This window comes from Triticum aestivum, chromosome 5B (genome assembly GCF_018294505.1).
Source record: "Triticum aestivum cultivar Chinese Spring chromosome 5B, IWGSC CS RefSeq v2.1, whole genome shotgun sequence".
NCBI lineage: Eukaryota > Viridiplantae > Streptophyta > Magnoliopsida > Poales > Poaceae > Triticum > Triticum aestivum.
Window position 1 is genome coordinate 624,693,533 of NC_057807.1, and position 26,737 is coordinate 624,720,269.

Consider the following 26,737-nt stretch of genomic DNA (forward strand, 5'->3'; position numbering starts at 1 on the left):
TGGCACTGCCGTTTAGGTCATATTAGTGTAAAGCGCATGAAGAAACTCCATACTGATGGAATTTTGGAATCACTTGATTATGAATCACTTGGTACTTGCGAACCGTGCCTCATGGGCAAGATGACTAAAACACCGTTCTCCGGTACTATGGAGAGAGCAATAGATTTATTAGAAATCATACATACAGATGTATGCGGTCCGATGAATGTTGAAGCTCGTGGCGGATATCGTTATTTTCTCACCTTCACAGATGATTTAAGCAGATATGGGTATATCTACTTAATGAAACACAAGTCTGAAACATTTGAAAAATTCAAAGAATTTCAAAGTGAAGTGGAAAATCATCGTAACAAGAAAATAAAATTCCTACGATCTGATCGTGGAGGAGAATATTTGAGTTACGAGTTTAGTTTACATTTGAAACAATGCGGAATAGTTTCGCAGCTCACGCCACCCGGAACACCGCAACGAAATGGTGTGTCCGAATGTCGTAATCGTACTTTACTAGATATGGTGCGATCTATGATGTCTCTTACTGATTTACCGCTATCATTCTGGGGTCATGCTTTAGAGACGGCCGCATTCACGTTAAATAGGGCACCATCAAAATCCATTGAGACGACGCCTTATGAACTGTGGTTTGGCAAGAAACCAAAGTTGTCGTTTCTTAAAGTTTGGGGCTGCGATGCTTATGTGAAGAAACTTCAACCAGATAAGCTCGAACCTAAATCGGAGAAATGTGTCTTCATAGGATACCCAAAAGAAACAGTTGGGTATACCTTCTATCACAGATCCGAAGGCAAGACATTCATTGCTAAGAATGGATCCTTTCTAGAGAAGGAGTTTCTCTCGAAAGAAGTGAGTGGGAGGAAAGTAGAACTTGATGAGGTAACTGTACCTACTCCCTTATTGGAAAGTAGTTCATCACATGAATCTGTTCCTGTGACACCTACACCAATTAGTGAGGAAGCTAATGATATTGATCATGAAACTTCAGATCAAGTTTCTACTGAACTTTGAAGGTCTACCAGAGTAAGATCCGCACCAGAATGGTATGGTAATCCTATTCTGGAAGTCATGTTACTTGACCATGACGAACCTACGAACTATGAGGAAGCGATGATGAGCCTAGATTCCGCAAAATGGCTAGAGGCCATGAAATCTGAGATGGGAGCCATGTATGAGAACAAAGTATGGACTTTGGTTGACTTGCCCGATGATCGGCAGGCCATTGAGAACAAATGGATCTTTAAGAAGAAGACTGACGCTGATGGTAATGTAACTGTCTATAAAGCTCGACTTGTCGCAAAAGGTTTTCGACAAGTTCAAGGGGTTGACTACGATGAGACTTTCTCACCCGTAGTGATGCTTAAGTCTGTCCGAATCATGTTAGCCATTGCTGCATTTCATGATTATGAAATCTGGCAAATGGATGTCAAGACTGCATTCTTGAATGGATTTCTGGAAGAAGAGTTGTATATGATGCAGCCAGAAGGTTTTGTTGATCCAAAAGGTGCGAACAAAGTATGCAAGCTCCAGCGATCCATTTATGGACTGGTGCAAGCATCTCGGAGTTGGAATAAACGCTTTGATAGTGTGATCAAAGCATATGGTTTTATACAGACTTTTGGAGAAGCTTGTATTTACAAGAAAGTGAGTGGGAGCTTTGTAGCATTTCTAATTTTGAATTTCTGATATTATATGTAGATGACATATTATTAATTGGAAATGATATAGAATTTCTGGATAGCATAAAGGGATACTTGAATAAAAGTTTTTCAATGAAAGATCTAGGTGAAGCTGCTTACATATTGGACATCAAGATCTATAGAGATAGATCAAGACGCTTAATAGGACTTTCACAAAGCACATACCTTGATAAAATTTTGAAAAAGTTCAAAATGGATCAGGCAAAGAAAGGATTCTTGCCCGTGCTTCAAGGTGTGAAGTTGAGTCAAACTCAATGCCCGACCATGGCAGAAGATAGAGAGAAAATGAAAGATGTTCCCTATGCTTCAGCCATAGGCTCTATCATGTATGCAATGTTGTGTACCAGACCTGACGTATGCTTAGCAATAAGTTTGGCAGGGAGGTACCAAAGTAATTCAGGAGTGGATCACTGGACAGCGGTCAAGAACATCCTAAAATACCTGAAAAGGACTAAGGATATGTTTCTCGTATATGGAGGTGACAAAGAGCTAGTCGTAAATGGTTACGTCGATGCAAGCTTTGACACTGATCGGGACGATTCTAAATCGCAAACCAGATACGTATTTTTATTAAACGGTGGAGCTGTAAGTTGGTGCAGTTCTAAACAAAGCATCATGGCGGGATCTCCATGTGAAGCTGAGTACATAGCTGCTTCGGAAGCAGCAAATGAAGGAGTCTGGATGAAGGAGTTCATTACCGATCTAGGTGTCATACCTAGTGCATCGGGACCAATGAAGATCTTCTGTGACAATACTGGTGCAATTGCTTTGGCAAAGGAATCCAAATTTCACAAGAGGACCAAGCACATCAAGAGACGCTTCAATTCCATCTGGGACCAAGTCCAAGTGGGAGACATAGAAATTTGCAAGATACATACGGATCTGAATGTTGCAGACCCATTGACTAAGCCTCTCTCACGAGCAAAACATGATCAGCACCAAGACTCCATGGGTGTTAGAATCATTACTATGTAATCTAGATTATTGACTCTAGTGCAAGTGGGAGACTGAAGGAAATATGCCCTAGAGGCAATAATAAAGTTATTATTTATTTCCTTATTTCATGATAAATGTTTATTATTCATGCTAGAATTGTATTAACCAGAAACATAATACATGCATGAATACATAGACAAACATAGTGTCACTAGTATGCCTCTACTTGACTAGCTCGTGAATCAAAGATGGTTAAGTTTCCTAGCCATGGACAAAAGAGTTGTCATTTGATTAACGGGATCACATCATTAGGAGAATGATGTGACTGACTTGACCCATTTCGTTAGCCTTAGCACTTGATCGTTTAGTATGTTGCTATTGCTTTCTTCATGACTTATACATGTTCATGTAACTATGAGATTATGCAACTCCCGTTTATCAGAGGAACACTTTGGGTACTACCAAACATCACAACGTAACTGGTTGATTATAAAGGAGTACTATAGGTGTCTCCGAAGGTACATGTTGAGTTGGCATATTTCGAGATTAGGTTTTGTCACTCCGATTGTCGGAGAGGTATCTCTGGGCCCTCTCGGTAATACTCATCACCTAAGCCTTGCAAGCATTGTAACTAATGAGTTAGTTATAAGATGATGTGTTACAGAACGAGTAAAGAGACTTGCCGGTAACGAGATTGAACTAGGTATTGGATACCGACGATCAAATCTCGGGCAAGTAACATACCGATGACAAAGGGAACAACGTATGTTGTTATGCGGTTTGACCGATAAAGATCTTCATAGAATATGTAGGAACCAATATGGGCATCCAGGTTCCGCTATTGGTTATTGACCGAGAATAGTTCTAGGTCATGTCTACATAGTTCTCGAACCCGTAGGTCCGCACGCTTAACGTTACGATGATAGTTTTATTATGAGTTTATAAGTTTTGATGTACCGAAGTTTGTTAGGAGTCCCGGATGTGATCACAGACATGACGAGGAGTCTCGAAATGGTCGAGACATAAAGATTGATATATTGGACGAGTATATTCGGACACCAAAAGTGTTCCGGACATTGTCGGAGAAAACCGGAGTGCCGGAGGATTACCGGAACCCCCCGGGGAGAGATAATGGGCCACATGGGCCTTGGTGGAAAGAGAGAGGGGCGGCCAGGGTGGGTCGCGCGCCCCCTCTCCCTCTGGTCTGAATTGGACTAGGAGGGGGGCGGCGCCCCCCTCTTTCCTTCCCCCCTCTTCCCCTTCCTTCCCCCTCCTAGTAGGAGTAGGAAAGGAAAAGGGGAGTCCTACTCCTACTAGGAGGAGGACTCCTCCTCCTTGGCGCGCCCACAAGGGCCGGCCGGCCTCCCCCCTCCCTCCTTTATATACTGGGGCAGGGGGGCACCCCAGGACACACAAGTTGATCTACGGATCGTTCCTTAGCCGTGTGCGGTGCCCCCCCCCCCCTCCACCATATTCCACCTCGGTCATATCGTCGCGGAGTTTAGGCGAAGCCCTGCGCCGGTAGAACATTATCATCATCACCACGCCGTCGTGCTGACGGAAATCATCCCCGAAGCTTTGCTGGATCGGAGCCCGGGGATCGTCATCGAGCTGAACGTGTGCTGAACTCGGAGGTACCGTACGTTCGGTGCTTGGATCGGTCGGATCATGAAGACGTACGACTACATCAACCGCATTGTCATAACGCTTCCGCTTACGGTCTACGAGGGTACGTGGACAACACTCTCCCCTCTCGTTGCTATGTCATCACCATGATCTTGCGTGTACGTAGGAAATTTTTTGAAATTACTACGTTCCCCAACACCCAGTGCACTGGGGAGAACTGCGTCCCGCTATCGTGGCCGGACGTCACCTCCCACACGGCTGGCACCTCGTGTTGGAAATATGCCCTAGAGGCAATAATAAATTAGTTATTATTATTATATTTCCTTGTTCATGATAATCATTTATTATCCATGCTATAGTTGTATTGATAGGAAACTCAGATACATGTGTGGGTACATAGACAACACCATGTCCCTAGTAAGCCTCTAGTAGACTAGCTCGTTGATCAATAGATGGTTACGGTTTCCTGACCATGGACATTGGATGTCGTTGATAACGGGATCACATCATCAGGAGAATGATGTGATGGACAAGACCCAATCCTAAGCCTAGCACAAAGATCATGTAGATCGTATGCTAAAGCTTTTCTAATGTCAAGTATCCTTTCCTTAGACCATTAGATTGTGCAACTCCCGGATACCGTAGGAATGCTTTGGGTGTACCAAACGTCACAACATAACTGGGTGGCTATAAAGGTGCACTACGGGTATCTCCGAAAGTGTTTGTTGGGTTGGCACGAATCGAGACTGGGATTTGTCACTCCGTGTAACGGAGAGGTATCTCTGGGCCCACTCGGTAGGACATCATCATAATGTGCACAATGTGACCAAGGGGTTGATCACGGGATGATGTGTTACGGAACGAGTAAAGAGACTTGCCGGTAACGAGATTGAACAAGGTATCGGGATACCGACGATCGAATCTCGGGCAAGTACAATACCGCTAGACAAAGGGAATTGAATACGGGATTGATTGAATCCTTGACATCGTGGTTCATCCAATGAGATCATCGTGGAACATGTGGGAGCCAACATGGGTATCCAGATCCCGCTGTTGGTTATTGGCCGGAGAGTTGTCTCGGTCATGTCTACGTGTCTCCCGAACCCGTAGGGTCTACACACTTAAGGTTCGATGACGCTAGGGTTATAGGGAATAGATATACGTGGTTACCGAATGTTGTTCGGAGTCTCGGATGAGATCCCGGACGTCACGAGGAGTTCCGGAATGGTCCGGAGGTAAAGATTTATATATGGAAAGTTGTTGTTCGGGTTCCGGGGAAAGTTCGTTTTTTTTCGGTACTGTACCGGGAAGCTTCCGGAAGGTTCCGGAGGATTCCGGAGGGGTCCGGAGGTCCGGAAGATGTTCCACCACGTCCAATACAGCATCATGGGCTGTAGGGGGCGCCCTAGCTTTAATGGGCCAGGGGCACCAGCCCCCCCCCCAAGGCCCATGCGCATGGGAGAGGGGAAACCCTAAGGGGGAGGGCCTCCACTTGACTTGGGAGGCACTCCTCCCCCCCTTGGCCGCCGCCCCAACCCTAGATGGGATCTAGGGGGGCGGCCCCCCTCTCTCCCCACCTATAAATAGTGGAGGGTGGGAGGGCGGCCACACCCCAAGTTCTGGCGCAGCCCTCCCCCTCTCCCAAGTCCTCCTCCTCTCCCGTGGTGCTCGGCAAAGCCCTGCAGGATTGCCACGCTCCTCCATCACCACCATGCCGTTGTGGTGCTGCTGTATGGAGTCTTCCTCAACCTCTCCCTCTCTCCTTGCTGGATCAAGGCATGGTAGACGTCACCGGGTTGTACGTGTGTTGAACGCGGAGGTGTCGTCCGTTCGGCACTAGGATCTCCGGTGATTTGGATCACGACGAGTATGACTCCTTCAACCCCGTTCTCTTGAACGCTTCCGCTTAGCGATCTATAAGGGTATGTAGATGCACTCTCCTTCCCCTCGTTGCTAGTCTCTCCATAGATAGATCTTGGTGACTCATAGGAAAATTTTGAATTTCTGCTACGTTCCCCAACAGTGGCATCATGAGCTAGGTCTATGCGTAGTTTCTATGCACGAGTAGAACACAAGTTGTTGTGGGCATAGATTTTGTTCAATATGCTTACCATTACTAGTCCAATCTTGTTTCGACGGTATTGTGGGATGAAGCGGCCCGGACCGACCTTACACGTACACTTACGTGAGACAGGTTCCACCGACTGACATGCACTTGTTGCATAAGGTGGCTAGCGGGTGCTAGTCTCTCCCACTTTAGTCGGATCGGATTCGATGAAAAGGGTCCTTATGAAGGGTAAATAGCAATTGGCATATCACGTTGTGGTTTTTGCGTAGGTAAGAAACGTTCTTGCTAGAAACCCATAGCAGCCACGTAAAACATGCAAACAACAATTAGAGGACGTCTAACTTGTTTTTGCAGGGTATGCTATGTGATGTGATATGGCCAAAAAGGATTGTGATGAATGATATGTGGTGTATGAGATTGATCATGTTCTTGTAATAGGAATCACGACTTGCATGTCGATGAGTATGACAACTGGCAGGAGCCATAGGAGTTGTCTTAATTTATTGTATGACCTGCATGTCATTGAACAACGCCATGTAATTACTTTACTTTATTGCTAAACCGTTAGCCACAGTAGTAGAAGTAATAGTTGGTGAGACAACTTCATGGAGACACGATGATGGATATCATGGTGTCATGCCAGTGACGATGATGATCATGGAGCCCCGAAGATGGAGATCAAAAGGAGCAAAATGATATTGGCCATATCATGTCACTTTTTGATTGCATGTGATGTTTATCATGTTTATGCATCTTATTTTCTTAGAACAACGGTAGTAAATAAGATGATCCCTCATTAAAATTTCAAGAAAGTGTTCCCCCTAACTGTGCACTATTGCGAAAGTTCGTTGTTTCGAAGCACCACGTGATGATCGGGTGTGATAGATTCTAACGTTCACATACAACGGGTGTAAGCCAGATTTACACACGCGAAACACTTAGGTTGACTTGACGAGCCTAGCATGTACAGACATGGCCTCAGAACACAAGAGACCGAAAGGTCGAGCGTGAGTCGTATGGTAGATACGATCAACATGAAGATGTTCACCGATGATGACTAGTCCATCTCACGTGATGATCGGACACGGCCTAGTTGACTCGGATCATGTAATCACTTAGATGACTAGAGGGATGTCTATCTGAGTGGGAGTTCATTAGATGAACTTAATTATCCTGAACATAGTCAAAAGTTTTTGCAAATTATGTAGTAGCTCGCGCTTTAATTCTACTGTTTAGATATGTTCCTAGAGAAAATATAGTTGAAAGTTGATAGTAGCAATTATGCGGACTGGGTCCGTAAACTGAGGATTGTCCTCATTGCTTCGTAGAAGGCTTATGTCCTTAATGCACCGCTCAGTGTGCTAAACCTCGAACGTCGGCTGTGGATGTTGCGAACATCTAACATACACGTTTTCATAACTATGTAATAGTTCGGTTAAATGGTTTAGAGTTGAGGCACCGAAGACGATTTCGAAACGTCGCGAAACATATGAGATGTTTCGAGGGCTGAAATTGGGATTTCAGGCTCGTGCCCACGTCAAGAGGTAAAAGACCTCCGACGAGTTTCTTAGCCTGCAACTAAGGGAGAAAAGATCAATCATTGAGCTTGTGCTCAGATTTTCTGAGTACAACAATCACTTGAATCAAGTGGGAGTTGATCTTCCAGATGAGATAGTGATGTTTCTCCAAAGTCATTGCCACCAAGCTGCTAGAGCTTCGTGATGAACTATAACATATCAGCGATAGATATGATGATCCTTGAAATATTCGCGATGTTTGACACCGCGAAAGTAGAAATCAAGAAGGAGCATCAATTGTTGATGGTTAGTGAAACCACTAGTTTCAAGAAGGGCAAGGGCAAGAAGGGATACTTCATGAAACGGCAAATCAGCTGCTGCTCTAGTGGAGAAACCCGAGGTTGAACCCGAACCCGAGACTAAGTGCTTCTGTAATATGAGGGGAACGGTCACTGGAGCAGAATTACCCTAGGTACTTGGTAGATAAGAAGGCAGGCAAGGTCGATAGAAGTATATTGGATATGCATTATGTTAATGTGTACTTTACTAGTACTCCTAGTAGCACGAGGGTATTAGATAACGGTTCGGTTGCTAAGTGTTAGTAACTCGAAATAAAAGCTACGGAATAAACGGAGACTAGCTAAAGGTGAGCTGACGATATGTGTTGGAAGTGTTTCCGAGGTTGATGTGATCAAGCATCGCACGCTCCCTCTACCATCGAGATTGGTGTTAAACCTCAATAATTGTTATTTGGTGTTTGCGTTGAGCATAGACATGATTGGATTATGTCTATCACAATACGGTTATTCATTTAAGGAGAATAATGGTTACTCTGTTTATTTGAGTAATACCTTCAATGGTCTTGCACCTAAAATGAATGGTTTATTGAATCTCGATCGTAGTGATACACATGTTCATGCCAAAAGATATAAGATAGTAATGATAGTACCACCTACTTGTGGCACTGCCATGTAAGTCATGTTGGTATAAAACGCATGAAGAAGCTCCATGTTGATGGATCTTTGGACTCACTCGTTTTTGAAAAGTTTGAGACATGTGAACTATGTCTATTGGTGTATATGCATGAAGAAACTCCATGCAAATGGACCGTTTGGACTCACTTGATTTTGAATCACTTGAGACATGCAAATCATACCACATGGGCAAGATGACTGAAAGCCTCGTTTTCAGTAAAATGGAACAAGAAAGCAACTTGTTGGAAGTAATACATTTTGATGTGTGCAGTCCAATGAGTGCTGAGGCACGCAGTGGATATCATTATGTTCTTACTTCACGGATGATTTGAGTGGATACTGAGTATATTTACTTGATGAAACACAAGTTTGAATTATTGAATGGTTCAAGTAATTTCAGAGTGAAGTTGAAGATCATCGTGACAAGAGGATAAAAATGATATGATCATAGAGATGAGTATCTGAGTTACGAGCTTTGGCACGCAATTAAGACATTATGGAAATTGTTTCACAAATAATACCGCCTGGAACACCATAGTGTGATGGTGTGTCCGAACATCATAGTTGCACCCTATTGGATATGGTGCATACCATGATGTCTCTTATCGATTTACCACTATCGTTCATGGGTTAGACATTAGAGACAACCGCACTCACTTTAATAGGGCACCACATAATTCCGTTGAGACGACACCGTTTGAACTATGGTTTGGAGAAACCTAAGTTGTCGTTTCTTAAAAGTTTGGGGCTGCGACGCTTATGTGAAAAAGTTTCAGGTTGATAAGCTTGAACCCAAAGCGGATAAAATGCATCTTCATAGGACACCCAAAACAGTTGGGTATACCTCCTAATTCAGATCCGAAAGCAATAGGGATTGTTTCTTGAATCGGGTCCTTTCTCGAGGAAAAGTTTCTCTCGAAAGAATTGAGTGGGAGGATGGTGGAGACTTGATGAGGTTATTGAACCATCACTTCAACTAGTGTGTAGCAGGGCACAGGAAGTTGTTCCTGTGGCACCTACACCAATTGAAGTAGCACTTATGATAGTGATCATGAAGTTTTGGATCAAGTCACTACCGTGCCTCGTAGGGTGACAAGGATGCGTACTACTTCAGAGTGGTACAGTAATAATGTCTTGAAGGTCATGTTGCTAGACAACAATGAACCTACGAGCTATGGAGAAGCGATGGTGGGCCCGAATTCCGACAAATGGCTCGAGGCCATAAAATCCGAGAGAGGATCCATGTATACAAAGTGTAGACTTCGGTAGAACTACTTGATGGTTGTAAGGCTATTGGGTGCAGATGGATCTTTTAGAAGAAGACGGACATGGACGGTAATGTCACCGTCTATGAAGCTCGACTTGTGGCGAAGAGTTTTTCACAAGTTCAAGGAAGTTGACTACGATGAGATTTTCTCATCCATAGCGACGCTTAAGTCCGTCGGAATCATGTTAGCATTAGCTGCATTTATGAAATCTGGCAGATGGATGTCAAAATGAGTTTCCTTACCAGTTTTCGTAAGGAAAGGTTGTATGCGATACAATCAGAAAGGTTTTGTCGATCCTAAGGATGCTAAAAGGTATGCTAGTTCCAGCGATCCTTCCATGGACTGGAGTAAGCATCTCGGAGTTGGAATGTACGCTTTGATGAGATGATCAAAGATTTTGGGTTTATACAAAGTTTATGAGAAACTTGTATTTCCAAAGAAGTGAGTGGGAGCACCATAGAATTTCTGATGGGTATATGTTGTTGACATATTGTTGATCAGAAATGATGTAGAATTTCTGGAAAGCATATAGGGTTATTTGAAAAGTGTTTTTCAATGGAAAACCTGGATTAGGCTACTTGAACAATAAGCATCAAGATCTATAAGACAGATCAAAATGCTTAATAGTACTTTCAAATGAGCACATACCTTGACATGATCTTGAAGGTGTTCAAGATGGATCAGTCAAAGAAGGAGTCCTTGCCTGAACTGTAAGGTACGAAGTTAAGACTTAAAGCTCGACCATGGCAGAAAAGAGAGAAAGGACGAAGGTCGTCCCCTATGCTTTAGACGTAGGCTCTGCAGTATGCTATGCTGAGTACCGCACCTGATGTGTGCCTTGCCACATGTCTGGCAAGAGGGTACAAACGTGATCAAGGAGTGGATCACCAGATAGCAGTCAAAATTATCCTTAGAGGAATAAGGATATGTTTCTCAGTTATGGAGGTGATAAAGAGTTCGACGTAAAGAGTTGCGTCGATGCAAGCTTTAACACCTATCCGAATGACTCTGAGTAGCAAACCGGATACGTATAGTGGAGCGACCATTTGGAATAGCTCCAAGTGGAGCGTGGAAGCAGCATTTACAATATGACCTAGAGATTTGCAAAGTACATATAGATCTGAATGTTGCAGACCCGTTGACTAAAACCTCTCTCACAAGCAAAACATGATCAAACACCATAACTCATTGAGTCTTATCACATGATGATGTGAACTAGTTTAGTGACACTAGTAAACTCTTTGGATGTTGGTCACATGGCGATGTGACCTGTGAGTGTTAATCACATGGCGATGTGAACTAGATTATTGACTCTAGTGCAAGTGGGAGAATGTTTGAAATATGCCCTAGAGGTAATAATAAATTAGTTATTATTATTATATTTCCTTGTTCATGATAATCGTTTATTATCCATGCTATAATTGTATTGATAGGAAACTCAGATACATGTGTGGGTACATAGACAACACCATGTCCCTAGTAAGCCTCTAGTTGACTAGCTCATTGATCAATAGATGGTTACGGTTTCCTGACCATGGACATTGGATGTCGTTGATAACGGGATCACATCATTAGGAGAATGATGTGATGGACAAGACCCAATCCTAAGCCTAGCACAAAGATCGTGTAGTTCGTATGCTAAAGCTTTTCTAATGTCAAGTATCATTTCCTTAGACCATGAGATTGTGCAACTCCCGGATACCGTAGGAATGCTTTGGGTGTACCAAACGTCACAACATAACTAGGTGGCTATAAAGGTGCACTACGGGTATCTCCGAAAGTGTCTGTTGGGTTGGCACGAATCAAGACTGGGATTTGTCACTCCGTGTAACGGAGAGGTATCTCTGGGCCCACTCGGTATGACATCATCATAATGTGCACAATGTGACCAAGGGGTTGATCACGGGATGATGTGTTATGGAACGAGTAAAGAGACTTGCCGGTAACGAGATTGAACAAGGTATCGGGATACCGACGATCGAATCTCGGGCAAGTACAATACCGCTAGACAAAGGGAATTGAATACGGGGTTGATTGAATCCTCGACATCGTGGTTCATCCGATGAGACCATTGTGGAACATGTGGGAGCCAACATGGGTATCCAGATCCCGCTGTTGGTTATTGACCGGAGAGTTGTCTCGGTCATGTCTACGTGTCTCCCGAACCCGTAGGGTCTACACACTTAAGGTTCGATGACGCTAGGGTTATAGGGAATAGATATGCGTGGTTACTGAATGTTGTTCGGAGTCCCGGATGAGATCCCGGACGTCACGAGGAGTTCCGGAATGGTCCGAAGGTAAAGAATTATATATGGAAAGTTGTTGTTCGGGTTCCAGGAAAAGTTCGGGTTTTTTTTTCTGTATTGTACCGGGAAGCTTCCGGAAGGTTCTAGAGGATTCCGGAGGGGTCCGGAGGTCCGTAAGATGTTCCACCATGTCCAATACAGCAGCATGGGCTGTAGGGGGTGCCCTAGCCTTAATGGGCCAGGGGCACCAGCCCCCCCAAGGCCCATGCGCATGGGAGAGGGGAAACCCTAAGGGGGAGGGCCTCCACTTGACTTGGGAGGCACTCCTCCCCCCCTTGGCCGCCGTCCCAACCCTAGATGGGATCTAGGGGGTCCGGACCCCCTCTCTCCCCACCTATAAATAGTGGAGGGGTGGGAGGGCGGCCACACCCCAAGTTCTGGTGCAGCCCTCCCCCTCTCCCAAGTCCTCCTCCTCTCCCGTGGTGCTTGGCGAAGCCCTGCAGGATTGCCACGCTCCTCCATCACCACCACGCCATTGTGGTGCTGCTGGATGGAGTCTTCCTCAACCTCTACCTCTCTCCTTGCTGGATCAAGGCATGGGAGACGTCACCGGGCTGTACGTGTGTTGAACGCGGAGGTGCCGTCCGTTCGACACTAGGATCTCCGGTGATTTGGATCACGACGAGTACGACTCCTTCAACCCCGTTCTCTTGAACGCTTCCGCTTAGCGATCTACAAGGGTATGTAGATGCACTCTCCTTCCCCTTGTTTCTAGTCTCTCCATAGATAGATCTTGGTGACTCGTAGGAAAAGTTTGAATTTCTGCTACGTTCCCCAACACCTCGACCCCAACCGCATTCCCGTGTCAGCTATTTTGTAGTCTGAGCGCACACATGCACTTGAGGTCCGCAACTGTTGTTCCCTTCTCAAGCCGGAGCAACTCCGCGACCCCGCGTATGCTCGGGACTCCCTGAACTAGTACTTCTGGTTCGCGATGAAGCACGACGTACACCACCGTGGGGTCGTCCAGATGGATGCCTGTCCTCCAACTCCGTCGGTGGTGGTGAGGGAGGAGGAGGAGGCCGCATTCTAGGCGACCCTCAAGGAGACAATGTGGAGGTCCATGAAGGAGTGCGTGCGCACGGAGATGTCCATTGTCTGGCCTCAAGCAGGCACTCCAGGAGTCTGCAGCCGGCGTCCAGGCACCGCCACCACCATCGACATCGCAACCACTACTCGCCCGCACTAACGCTCATCCCCGAGACCTATCAGTGTACAAGCGCATTGCCGATCTACGCCCCTGTGCCGCCATTTAGCTGGGCGCAACGGAGGAGGAGGAGCGGTAGCACATCGACGAGTGGTAGGGATGCACGTTCGCAACCGAGCGGGCAGAGGCAGAGTGCCTGATACAGTGGGAGCGCGCGGAGGAGGCCGAGCGGCATGAGCTAGAGAAGGAGGCAGTGCAACAGCAGACGTCGGAGGCTGTGGCGCTGGCGACTTACCAGCAGGCCTTCCCATGGGCGTCGCCGCCGGCATTTGTCGACCTGACCGAGGAGGGCGAGGACGGCGAGCCTAGGGCAGCGGGCGGCGAGATGTTTTTCAAGTTTTAATCTATTGTTTTGTGTTTTAATTATTATAAGTGGATTTTGGCATGACGTTTTAATGTGCATCTTTTTATTTTAAATGTTTTTTGCCTATTTAGTTTTTTTAAGTTTCCGTGCGGACCAAATGGGTCGGGCGCATTGGACGCCCCTACGCCCCCCCCCCCCCCTCCCGCGGCCAAAACCGGACACATTCGTCCGCATGGTCGACCCAAACGAACAAAAAAGGGACAAATACCGCGTCCGTTTGCGTCGGTCCGGTTGGACTTGACCTAAGGTCCTTTAATTAGATTCTACTGCAGCCGCCTCCTCCCTCAAGAAAAGCTTAGGGTTCCTCTGCCTCCAGCCGGTCCGCCTTGTCTCCGGTGGTCTTAGGGCCAAGGCGGCGCGGTGGATCCCGGCCCTTGCCGGCAGGAGAGCTCCGTTTTTAGATGTTCCTTCGAGTTTTGTTAGGGTTTGTGTCCTGCTCAGGAAGACGAGACGATGGCGGCTCCCTGAAGATGGAATAAGGCTCTCCTCGCCTAACCCTTGTCCCGGTGGTGGGTCTAGTATCGTCGGTAGGCGTGTGGAGGTGTGTTTCCGACGGATCTGTCCTTGGTGGATTTGCTTGGATTTGGTCATATTTCGTCTACGTTTGTGTTTCTTGACGTTGGATCCTTTCGATCTACTCTACTCTCTATCTGCGGTGGTTGTTGTTCTGCTACGTTGCTCCTAATGGGTCTTAGCTCGACGACTTCCAGACTGTCTACTACAACAAGTTTTGCCCGGCTCCCGTGAGGGAGGGGCGATGACGGCGGCGTGTCTTCGGCTCGCTTCATTGCTTGTAGTCGTTGCTATGTGGTCTACGGATCTGGATATAATTTTTATTACTTCTGATGTTCGTTATACTGCCATGATTGAAGAAAAATAGATCGAAAATTTTCTCGCAAAAAAGAAGATTCTACTAACCCACCTTATTTGAAGATGTGCATGGTTATGTGAAAAGTTGTGAACCTGAATAATGTTAATTGCTACTATGATTGCCAGAGAACAGTTTTTGAATGCGGATATCAGTTCAGTGTGCTTGTACTCTGCCACCTCTATTTGGGTCATCGGTTGTACGTTGTCATTGATAGAGGTGCTGTCAACAGGTAGAGCCATCAGTCTCTGTCTCGGTGTCATATACTGAAGACACGGATGGATGCGTTTAATTTTTATAGAGATATTTTTCCAAGAGAATATTGCACTTTGTGTTGCAGTGTGTTGTTATTTCCTTGTGTCATACAGCACAACAGTTGTACTCACACTTCCAAGTGACGGTGAGCACGGCTGTATGGAATATATCTATTTTTGGTTTCATCTGATTCTGATGATATTATTGCCTGTCATCGCCCCTTGCTGTGTTATTGTGTTACTAGTGTTTTTCATGTTTTCGTCGAGTGCTACTTGTGCTTAACCAGCATCGCATCAACCGCAAATGCACTAGTCATTTTCCTTGCCACTCTATCTCGTTTCTCTGTTCGTTACTTTTCTTAAATTTTCGGTTCATTCTTCTAATATTTATTTTCCAGTTTATAAAATTCTTTTCAAAGAAGTTGCGAACGCCTGTAACTCCATGGCCAATTGTGTCTGTATATCTCTGTGGTCTCAGCTATGTGTGGGTTTCAAGGTTGGGCAGACCTCCCGCATGGCCTACTTCACTCTGTTGTTGCTCTGTAACTATATTGGAATCATTCCTTGAGATCGTTGCCTTCAGAGCCACCGGTCCATGTTGCCTTCTCCTCCTATCTCTCCAAGTCGATGTTGTTGCCACCTCTCCTCCTCCAACAGTGGCGAAGCCACGTTATAGTTGTGTAGTCGCTTGACTATCGAATATCCAATTTTGAGCCGGGCTCATCTGAACCCGGTCAAAAAAAATTAAAAAAAAAACAAAAATATCCAAATGTTTTATGGAAGGTAGGTAATTTCGTGCGTGAGGTGGGCTCCAAATTTCAGAGCATTTGGACATTTGAGTAGCTCTCAACAAAAAATACAAATTGGGTCAGAACAGTATATGAACAGTACACTACTTAACATACCCTAAATTTATCTTTTTTGCCGAGAGCTACTCAGATGTCCAAATGATTCCAAATTTGGGGCGGACATCACGCACCAAATTATCTACCATGCCAAAAAAATGATTTTTTTAAATTTTCCTAGTATTTATTTTGATTTTTTTACTCGGCACAGGTGCAGATGATCCTGGTAGCTAAAACGCCTCACACTCCTACACAGGATTTTCGTACGACATCAACCCCCACGTCTGCATACGTCGTTGAACCAGCAATATTTGGACTTTAACTACACAGGCCCATCTATTCTCTTATTCTCTGCTTTTGTGTAAGAGGAAAGTATCGTTTTCCCCCCGAAATCCTCTCTGATGGATCAATTTCCCCCCAAAGTCTAAAACCGGATCAATCAGCCCCTAAACTCTCCAAAACCGGATCAATTCTCCTCCATGGTGGTTTTGCACCAGATTTAGATGGTTTTGACTAGTCTCCTTGCTGACTGGACATTGCTGACTTGGCAGATGCAACTTTCCCCAATTTATAATTGCAAGCCGCTCCCTCGCCGCGAAGCACTCTGTCGCCCCCTCGCCGCCCCATCGCCGTCCCCTCGCCGCCCCATCGCCGTCCCCTCGCCGCCCCCTCGCCGTCCCCTCGCCGCCCCATCGCCGTCCCCTCGCCGCCCCCTCGCCGCCCCATCGCCGTCCCCTCGCCGTCCCCTCGCTCGCCGCAGTCCATGGCGTCTGCTAGCTCGTCAAGCAGTCATCGGTCGCCGCTGTCCATGGCCTTCTCAGGGCAGTCGCCGGTGCCATATCGGGAGCCACCGATGGCGTACTCGCCTGAGAAGGTGTGCCACTGCAAAGTCAAGGCTCCGAGGTGGATTTCGTGGAGCATTGCCAACCCCGGTCGTCGATACTACAACTGCAGCCAGTCTCTGGTAAGCAAAACTGCAGCCACTGCAAAGTCAAGGATCTGTGCCCGCCGTTTCTGTTTGTTGTTTCGTTGAGCAGCAAGTCTTTGCGTGATTCTTTTGACAAAATTGCACAATTTTTTGAATAGGGATATGACTGTGGCTACTTCAAGTGGCATGATGATCCCCTGGATAAGTTTGTCAGTACGCTACTAGGTGACCTGCGAGATGTTGTGAATCGGCTGAAGACAGGGGTTAGGAAGCTCAAGACCGAGAAATCACAGCTGGAGCATGCTCTCATGGATGCCAAGTGCAGCATTGGTGATGCTGATGTTTATGTGCTGGATTTGAAAGCGCAGCATGCTCAACAAATGGATGTTCTTGCCAAGGAATTTCAGAGAAGCAAAAAGATGTACAAATTTGCCATCTTTTTCTGCATTGTGTCTGCTGTTATCATGGCTTTGAAGATGTGATGTAGTATCTTAGTGAACCACCTATGTAAGCTCGAGTGAACAAATGTACTTGAGTTTAAAATTTCAAAAGTCTGAACTTGTGTCTGAAGATAACTGAACTTTTGGTTGTCTGAATTTTTCTGAAGCGTTGTCTGAAGTTAACTGAACCCACCGCTTTGACAGCCACCCATTTAAGGCCACGCTCGCCCAGACAGCACTAGCCCACCCACTCTCATCCACTCGCCGTTCCCCATTCTCATCCACTCCCTTCGCCTCTCGCCCACCCACTCCCATCGCTTCTCGACGCCGGCGATGGCGCCCAAGAAGAAGACTGCAAGAGATGTTCGTCGTGCTCAAGATCGGTGGGAGGAAACTGTGAGCAGGTTCTGCAAGGGGGATTCAGAGAAAAGGGCCGATGTGGAGGAGATCTGCAACAGATTTCCGAGCTTGCAGATGTGCGTGGACCACGCTAGGGGCCTCATCGTTGTGGCAACTGATGATGAGAAGAAGACAATGTTCCCCGACGGCCGTCCCATTCCAGCTATCTCTGTTTTCCTTTGGGCTATGAATGAGGCGGAGAAGTCACCAGATCCGCGTCAGCGTGCCAGGTGGTACGAGTATCGCTCCCGCCGTCGCCCCCCTCCACCTCCAGTTGAAGGTCTCGTCGGCGTCGTGGTCGCTGTACCAGCTGCAGTGAAGCAGGTTATTGTGCACTCTGACAGCGACGGAGAGTGCAGTGAAGATGTGTTGGAGGACAGCGAGCAGGAGCAGGATGTGGAGGACAGCGAGAAGGAGCAGGTGGTGGTGGATGTGGAGGACGACAGCGAGGGGGAGGTGGCGCCTGCCGACGACGACGTGTACGTGGTGGCGCCGGTGATCCCGCAGCTCGGCGACAGGAGCATGCCAATCGAGGCGGAGAATTGATCCGGTTTTGGAGAGTTTAGGGGCTGATTGATCCGGTTTTAGACTTTGGGGGGAAATCGGTCCATCAGACAGGATTTGAGGGGGAAAACGATACTTTCCTCTTTGTGTAACAATTAGTTGGGCCACTACTGGGCCACATAGCAAGAAAAAAGTCCAAAATCCCTTAACTGATCGCACTGTCACTTCCGGCATTTCCTATACGGCGCTCGTTGCGCCCGTTATAGGCGTCGGCGCAAACGGGCGCACACCCTGCTTCCTTCCATCGATGCTACATGGGCCAGCCCATTTAACTTTATTTTCTTCTTCTGTTAAATTCCAAAAAATGTGGTGCGGGCAATAAGATTCGAACACATGACCACCTGTTTCGTCAACAAAGACACTAACCACCAGGGCTTCTTCATGCTTGTGATTAATCTCTTCGTTTTTCTTCTTATGTTGTCCTCAGTTCGTGGAAGCTCGGTCTTTGGAAGCTACCAACTCAGTTTTTTCGTTTTTGTTTTTTTCTGGACAGCTTTTTGTGATGGTTTTTTATTTTATTGTTCGTTCTCTTTTAATTTCTTTACATTTGTTTTTTCTTTTTCGAATGCATGAGCATTTTTTCAAAAAGCGATGATCTTTTGAAAGTTTTGTGAGGTTTTTTTGTCAAATTTGAAGAACTTTCTGATTTCATGTGAATTTTCCAAAAATGAATGAACTTTTTTCAAATTGATAAACTTTTTTCCAAAACCGATGAACCTTTTTCCATTTTTTATGAACTTTTTCCATGATTGGTGAACTTTTTTCGAATTCGTGAACCCTTTTTGAATATCTGTGAAATCTTTTTCAAATCGATGAACTTTTTTTCAAAATCGATGAACCTTTTGTAACTTTATGAACTTTTGTTTCAAAAAAATTGAACTTCTTTCGAATTCGTGAACCCTTTTTTCAAAACCCGTGAACTCTTTTTCAAATCGATGAACTTATTTCGAAAATCGATGAACTGTTTTTTAATCTTGATGAACTTTTTTCATGATTGGTGAAATTTTTTAAATTTTCAAATTACATAATTTTTTAAAACATGAACAATTATTGAGAACATGAACAAAAATTTATATACGACGAGCGATTTTCAAATATACACTGAACTTTTTTTGGGTGTACGATGAACAATTTTTAACTACACAGCAAACATTTTTGTGGTATACATTGAAATAATTTAAAACATATTTATACATTTTTTTGATATAAGATGAACAAATTTTATACATTGAACATTTTTGTAATATAATCTGAACAACTTTTAACTACACATTGAACAATTTTGTGATATGCGCTGAAAAAACATTTAAATACCCATTGAACATTTTTTGATGTACACTGAACAATTTAAAATTGTGAACAAAATTTGAAAAAATGAATAAATTTAAAAGTATGAACACATTTTGAAATCACAAACAAAAAATACATTTTTTAAAAATTCCATGAACTTTTTTCAAATTTGATGAACCTTTTTTCAAAATCGACAAACTCTTTTTCAAAATCGTTGAACTATTAATCATTTTTGATGAATTTTTTTCCAAAATCAATGAATTCTTTTTCGAAATCAATGAATTCTTTTTCGAAATCAATGTTTTTTTCAAATTCATGAACTTTTCATGTTTCTGGACTTTCTTTCAAAAAAATAAAAATTTGAATTCAAGATTTTCTTTTAATTTTTTTTGTCAAAAGTCAACAGTTGACCGGTCAACTGGCCAGCTGTGGACCGGTGAACTGTGATCGAAGGGAGCGAAGAAGGAGGCGATCAAGGGAGCGAAGCAGGCGATCCTGGGCCCGCCCAGTTCACAGCCGCGTGGGCGCCCGAACTGCCAACGGGCGCTAAAGGCGCCCGTTAGGAGCTCCCGTCACTTCCAGTCCCGGCGCCGGCGATCTTTGGCTGAACTTGGACGTGAGACGCGAGGAACGACCACCTTGGGCCGTCCAGCGAGCCACGGGCGGCGCACCACGAATTGTCCGTCTACAACTCTGAATCAATCGATCAATACTACTCCCTTCGTCCGGAAATACTTGTCATCAAAATATATAAAAAGGATGTATCTAGATGTATTTTAGTTCTATATACATCTTTTTTTGTCCATTTTGATGACAAGTATTTTCGGACGGAGGGAGTACTATACTAGTCTACACTTTGTATCTGATCCAACACAAGGCAACGCCCTGCACTTTCTTTTCTACTTCTACTTGTTTGTTTTATGAGCAAAAACTGCAATACACTTCATTATTTTCAACCTTTTCTCTCACTGGCAATATTAGGTTTTAGGATGTATAGGAGATTATTTTTATTAAGAATAAGAATTGCATATTTTCCTTTTCTTAGCAATAGATTTATTTTGTCAGGTCTTTGGTTTGATAAATAGATAAATTTGTGAAGAAGTGGCAGTCCAACTCAAATGTTGCAAATTCCCCACAGCAATCACCTGCAAATGAGGAAGAACAAACTCCTATTGATGCTCAAGCAGCTTTGGAACGTGTGTTAATTAATAGCAATGCAAGGCAGCGCTCAGCTAAAGAAAAAGTCGAAGTTGATACATCTAATCTTCCGCCAGATCCTGCAAATCGCATACCAATTTACCAGTATAGTGCCAAAGTAACGTGATGATGTGTGAAGAGCATACCTCCAGAGAAGTACGATGTTTTTTATTCCTGTTTATGATCTAAAAAATTATTAGTAAAACTTGACATCACAAGGTTTTAATCCTGGCACCGCCACTGTCCTCAAACCTCATGTCCCTCTGTGATCTCCCCATTCGCACCCATTTAGCAGCGGCCTTGTACCTAATTGTTCATGTTATGTTACTGATCTGCCAACTAAGGCACCTAAACGTTTTGGTGACCGCAAATCCCCACCGAGCCCTCTGGATAGTTTCTCTTTCGGGGGTGTTTGCTACCGACATATCATCTTGTTCAACCAAAAACAGTCATGTCTTCTTATGGATGTCTTCACTGGTGTTAGTATCTTGACTCCACAACTACTGGTCGACGGATACATTCACCTCTACGACTACGATATTGCCGCGTGGGCGCCCGAACTGCCAACGGGCGCTAAAGGCGCCCGTTAGGAGCTCCCGTCACTTCCAGTCCCGGCGCCGACGATCTTTGGCTGAACTTGGACGTGAGACGCGAGGAACGACCACCTTGGGCCGTCCAGCGAGCCACGGGCGGCGCACCACGAATTGTCTGTCTACAACTCTAAATCAATCGATCAATACTACTCCCTTCGTCCGGAAATACTTGTCATCAAAATATATAAAAAGGATGTATCTAGATGTATTTTAGTTCTACATACATCTTTTTTTGTCCATTTTGATGACAAGTATTTTCGGACGGAGGGAGTACTATACTAGTCTACACTTTGTATCTGATCCAACACAAGGCAACGCCCTGCACTTTTTTTTCTACTTCTACTTGTTTGTTTTATGAGCAAAAACTGCAATACACTTCATTATTTTCAACCTTTTCTCTCACTGGCAATATTAGGTTTTAGGATGTATAGGAGATTATTTTTATTAAGAATAAGAATTGCATATTTTCCTTTTCTTAGCAATAGATTTATTTTGTCAGGTCTTTGGTTTGATAAATAGATAAATTTGTGAAGAAGTGGCAGTCCAACTCAAATGTTGCAAATTCCCCACAGCAATCACCTGCAAATGAGGAAGAACAAACTCCTATTGATGCTCGAGCAGCTTTGGAACGTGTGTTAATTAATAGCAATGCAAGGCAGCGCTCAGCTAAAGAAAAAGTCGAAGTTGATACATCTAATCTTCCGCCAGATCCTGCAAATCGCATACCAATTTACCAGTATAGTGCCAAAGTAACGTGATGATGTGTGAAGAGCATACCTCCAGAGAAGTACGATGTTTTTTATTCCTGTTTATGATCTAAAAAATTATTAGTAAACTTGACATCACAAGGTTTTAATCCTGGCACCGCCACTGTCCTCAAACCTCATGTCCCTCTGTGATCTCCCCATTCGCACCCATTTAGCAGCGGCCTTGTACCTAATTGTTCATGTTATGTTACTGATCTGCCAACTAAGGCACCTAAACGTTTTGGTGACCGCAAATCCCCACCGAGCCCTCTGGATAGTTTCTCTTTCGGGGGTGTTTGCTACCGACATATCATCTTGTTCAACCAAAAACAGTCATGTCTTCTTATGGATGTCTTCACTGGTGTTAGTATCTTGACTCCACAACTACTGGTCGACGGATACATTCACCTCTACGACTACGATGTTGCCCCCCCCCCCCCCCCCCCCCCCCCGCCTCCTCTTTCATCACCCAACTCACATCTCCTGATCAACACTGGACACCACAATTAGTTTTGGCGTGTTGGTAGTAACTCTTGCTTGTATGTTCTCCTCAAAATGAAATGGTTAAGAAGATTGTGGTCTTCAAATGCCAGGTCTTGGGCATAGACCATGGTCGCGGACTGTTTCTCGTGCACTTAGTACCCCGGATTCACACACAGAAAATAGCAGTTGATTTGGATGGAAGCATGACCAATAAATGGCATCTTCACTCTTTAGAATCATAGCAGTACATGCTTCTCATGCTTGGTTACCAGGAATATTGTCCATCAACATGGTATCCTTTGAAGGCTTCCGACTCGACTTATCGACTGAACCTACTGCTATGATTCTAAAGAGTGGATCACATGTTTTTAGTTTTTATTTTGAATGGTGAGTGGGTCACATGTGTGTTGGGTCACCCACTGTAGGAAGGCGTCTCCATTATAAATTGTGGCAGAATGATGCAACCCATGTGGGTTGTGCCCAGTATGTTTTATTCGTAATCCGTGATGATCGACGGTCGCGATGGATGGTTATTAGTGCTCTCCATATGAGCTTCCCCCGTAAGATATCTTGACTTCATGTACTAGGTAGATGTGGTTCAACAAAGTTTTGAACCTTTGATATGTCGGATCATGTTGGCAATGCTCAAGTATATTACGAGTATATGATGTCATCGTCGATTTCCGGCCTCTTACTTCAGCATTCATGACAATGCTGAAGCCAACTCTACCAGCTTGTTCCGAGAAATTGCTCTTCCAGCAAAAGAACAGAACAGTGGCTCTTTTGCAGTCTGTGTAGTAGATGTTCGCGGCGGCGGGAGCTCTGAAGTTTCTGCAAGTAGTTCCATCCTTGAGTGTTCAGAACATAGTAAGAGATGTTCCCTTTATCAGTTAGGCGTGTTGTTTAACTGATTATTACTGATTCTTCTGCCTTTGGTGGAACTGACAAGTTTCAAGTGCAGTTTTGCCTTAAGAGTTAAGAGGCATGCTGGGGCCTTATTTATTTTGAATGGCCGGTCCTATGAATTTGGTGCATGGTTTGGCCGGCCCAGTGTGTTAGCAAAGGATTCTTCTTCGGTGCATGGTTTGGTCTTAGGTTGCAAGCAGCTGTCAAAATGACTGAAGACGTGTACCGGAAAAATGAATTTGGTGTCTGGTTGCTGGCCCTGAACATGAAGAAACATATATTGCACTGAACCGTATGCTTGTGCCAGATTAACATCTGTGTGCTTGCTCTTGAGCTACGAGTTCTGCAGAGAGACTTGCTAGCTAGTAAGTAGTAACCTTGGTTGTGACACGTCTGATTGTAAAGTTGTTGACGTTTTAGTTTCATGCTCAATGAATGAAACCAGATCCAAGGTTGTGTCAAGAATTTGTTGTCACAGAGGGATGCTTGCCAAATTTTACTGACAATTCAGAAACCTCAGCCATTACTGAAATCTCAATCTCCATTCAGAAAACATCAGAGGAACTGATTCTATAGCTCCCGCCCGCTGAGCTACAGACGAACCAGACAAGGGACTGGATTGCAAACACGGTCATCATGCAGAGGCCTTGCTAGCCGCACAGGGTCCAAAATTTATATTTTGGAGGCCTGGCAAGCCGCGCTGGGACCAAAATTTAATTTTAAAGGATTGGCAGGGGCCGCGCGAACGCGTACCCCCTCTATCACAAATTATGACGTCCACTCTCCCACTTGAGGAGATGGTGGACCAGCGCATCCACCAAGTGCAATGTGGACCACTGACCCAGGCCACGAGCCTTCTTGATCGCTCGTCGACCCCGTCCAGGTAAGTATGGAACAACGTCGCACCTTGCCCTCCTTTTATAGCCAGCGCTCCCGCTGGGTACTCCTCCGCTAGGCGAGGTGGGACTAAAAACCGAAGCGCAGCAGCGGGCGGTGCGGGAGCCAGTCACGCGGGAGGACGTTCGTTTGAAATGGGCTGGCGTTTGCTATATCTGGACCTCAGTTACGGACGAAGTATAGAGCTGGGCCTTGAAAGCCGTAGCAGCAGCTTTGTGCCAGTGTTTTGTTGCTGGCCTTCTCCTCGTGTATAAATCCTGTTGCACTCTCCTCTGCCCCTCAAAAGAAAGGTTGATTCTCAAAAAAAAAATGTTGCGCTCTCCTCTGTAAAAAAAACTACCGTGAGAATTCTTTCCCACACAAATGAAACGATATCATGGCAATTCTTAAGAAAATTCATGGTGTATCCCCTAAAAAATCATGGTAATTTCATGCCTCCTTTCTTTATTTTAAAAGTTTTTCTTTCTTTTTTGTGCGGAAGATTTTTAGTTGTTCTTGTAACAAAATATTTTTTTAGGGGATGTAACAAAAGATATTTAGTTGTTACTCCCTCCATGTGAGTTTATAAGACCTATATTCTTTTATATTTACTTTGATCATCATTAGACCAATAATATAGGATACATTTGTCGTAAAATATACCATTAGAGACTTCCAAATACAAAAAAAAATTGAACATCAGTACAGACAGAAGCGCTCATATACACGCGCATACACTCACCCCTATGAACGCACACACGCACACCCTAGCCCTATGAGCACCTCTGAAAAACTGAGCCGGCATATCATCTTAAGATTTACGAAGTCACCGTAGGCGCCTCGTCGTCGACGGGAACGTCTCCTCCCACTGAATGCGCATCGCCGAAAATCCTGAAATAAATCCAGGAATAAATGCGAGCACCAGGATTTGAACCCTGGTGAGATTGGTTCGCGACTTCCAAATACAAATTAGATGGTATGTTTTCATGCCAATCATCTCATATCGTTATTGGTCTAATATATTGTTGAGGGAATAACCAAAATCCTATCAAGGGTCCCACCCCAATCCAAACATGCCATGTCATATAGACGATCATCAAAAGTCCAAGCAAGGCCTTGTATGTCCAAGCAAATCACCTGGTCTATACAAGTCTTCATAGTCAACGAGTGAAAGGAAGAAGAGCTCGTAAAAATAACAAGGAGAAACACTTCGTTTCACCCAGCTAATTTCCAAAAGAAATCAATCGCTTGCATCACGTGACACGATCATGGGCCCTTGCGCGTTACTTTCCGTCTCCTCTTCTTCTCGAAATATTTGGACAGATTTGGCCATCTTCTCCCTCGCCTGACCCCCTCGTTCTCTCTCTCTCTCTCACGACACGTAGGCATGCCCACCCCTCCAATTTACTTCCTAAATCCTCCATGACCCAAGCTCCAACCATGGCACTGCACAAACCTTCCCTCCTCTTGACCGGTCACCCACTTTTTGCGAGTTGAGGGAGACGATCTTGAGCAAAACACATAGCCACCTGCCACTGCAAAATCCCTCTCCTTCCCAAATCTTACATGGCTCAAGCTCTAGCCATGGCGCTACAACCTCCCTCCTATAGATTGGCCACCCGCTATGTTGCGAGCTAGGGAGATGACCTTGCACAAAATGTGCAACCACCTGCCACTACATGAAGGAAATATGCCCTAGAGGCAATAATAAAGTTATTATTTATTTCCTTATTTCATGATAAATGTTTATTATTCATGCTATAATTGTATTAACCGGAAACATAATACATGTGTGAACACATAGACAAACATAGTGTCACTAGTATGCCTCTACTTGACTAGCTCATTAATCAAAGATGGTTATGTTTCCTAACCATAGACATGTGTTGTCATTTGATTAATGGGATCACGTCATTAGAAGAATGATGTGATTGACATGACCCATTTCGTTAGCCTAGCACTTGATCGTTTAGTATATTGCTATTGCTTTCTTCATGACTTATACATGTTCCTGTAACTATGAGAATTATGCAACTCCCGTTTACCGGAGGAACACTTTGGGTGCTACCAAACGTCACAACGTAACTGGGTGATTATAAAGGAGTACTACAGGTGTCTCCAAAGGTACATGTTGGGTTAGCGTATTTCGAGATTAGGTTTTGTCACTCCGATTGTCGGAGAGGTATCTCTGGGCCCTCTCGGTAATGCACATCACTATAAGCCTTGCAAGCAGTGTGACCAATGAGTTGGTTACGGGATGATGCATTACGTAACGAGTAAAGAGACTTGCCGGTAACGAGATTGAACTAGGTAATGGATACCGACGATCAAATCTCGGGCAAGTAACATACCGATGACAAAGGAAACAACATA

At 44.7% G+C, this 26,737-nt stretch overlaps 1 non-coding gene across 1 annotated transcript; it reads right to left on the reverse strand.

Moving 5' to 3' along the window:
• Window positions 1-24,218: 24,218 nt before the first annotated feature.
• Window positions 24,219-24,379, reverse strand: LOC123117948 (U1 spliceosomal RNA). Its single transcript, XR_006457577.1, has one exon. It is a non-coding gene; the product is annotated as a U1 spliceosomal RNA (small nuclear RNA).
• Window positions 24,380-26,737: the final 2,358 nt, after the last annotated feature.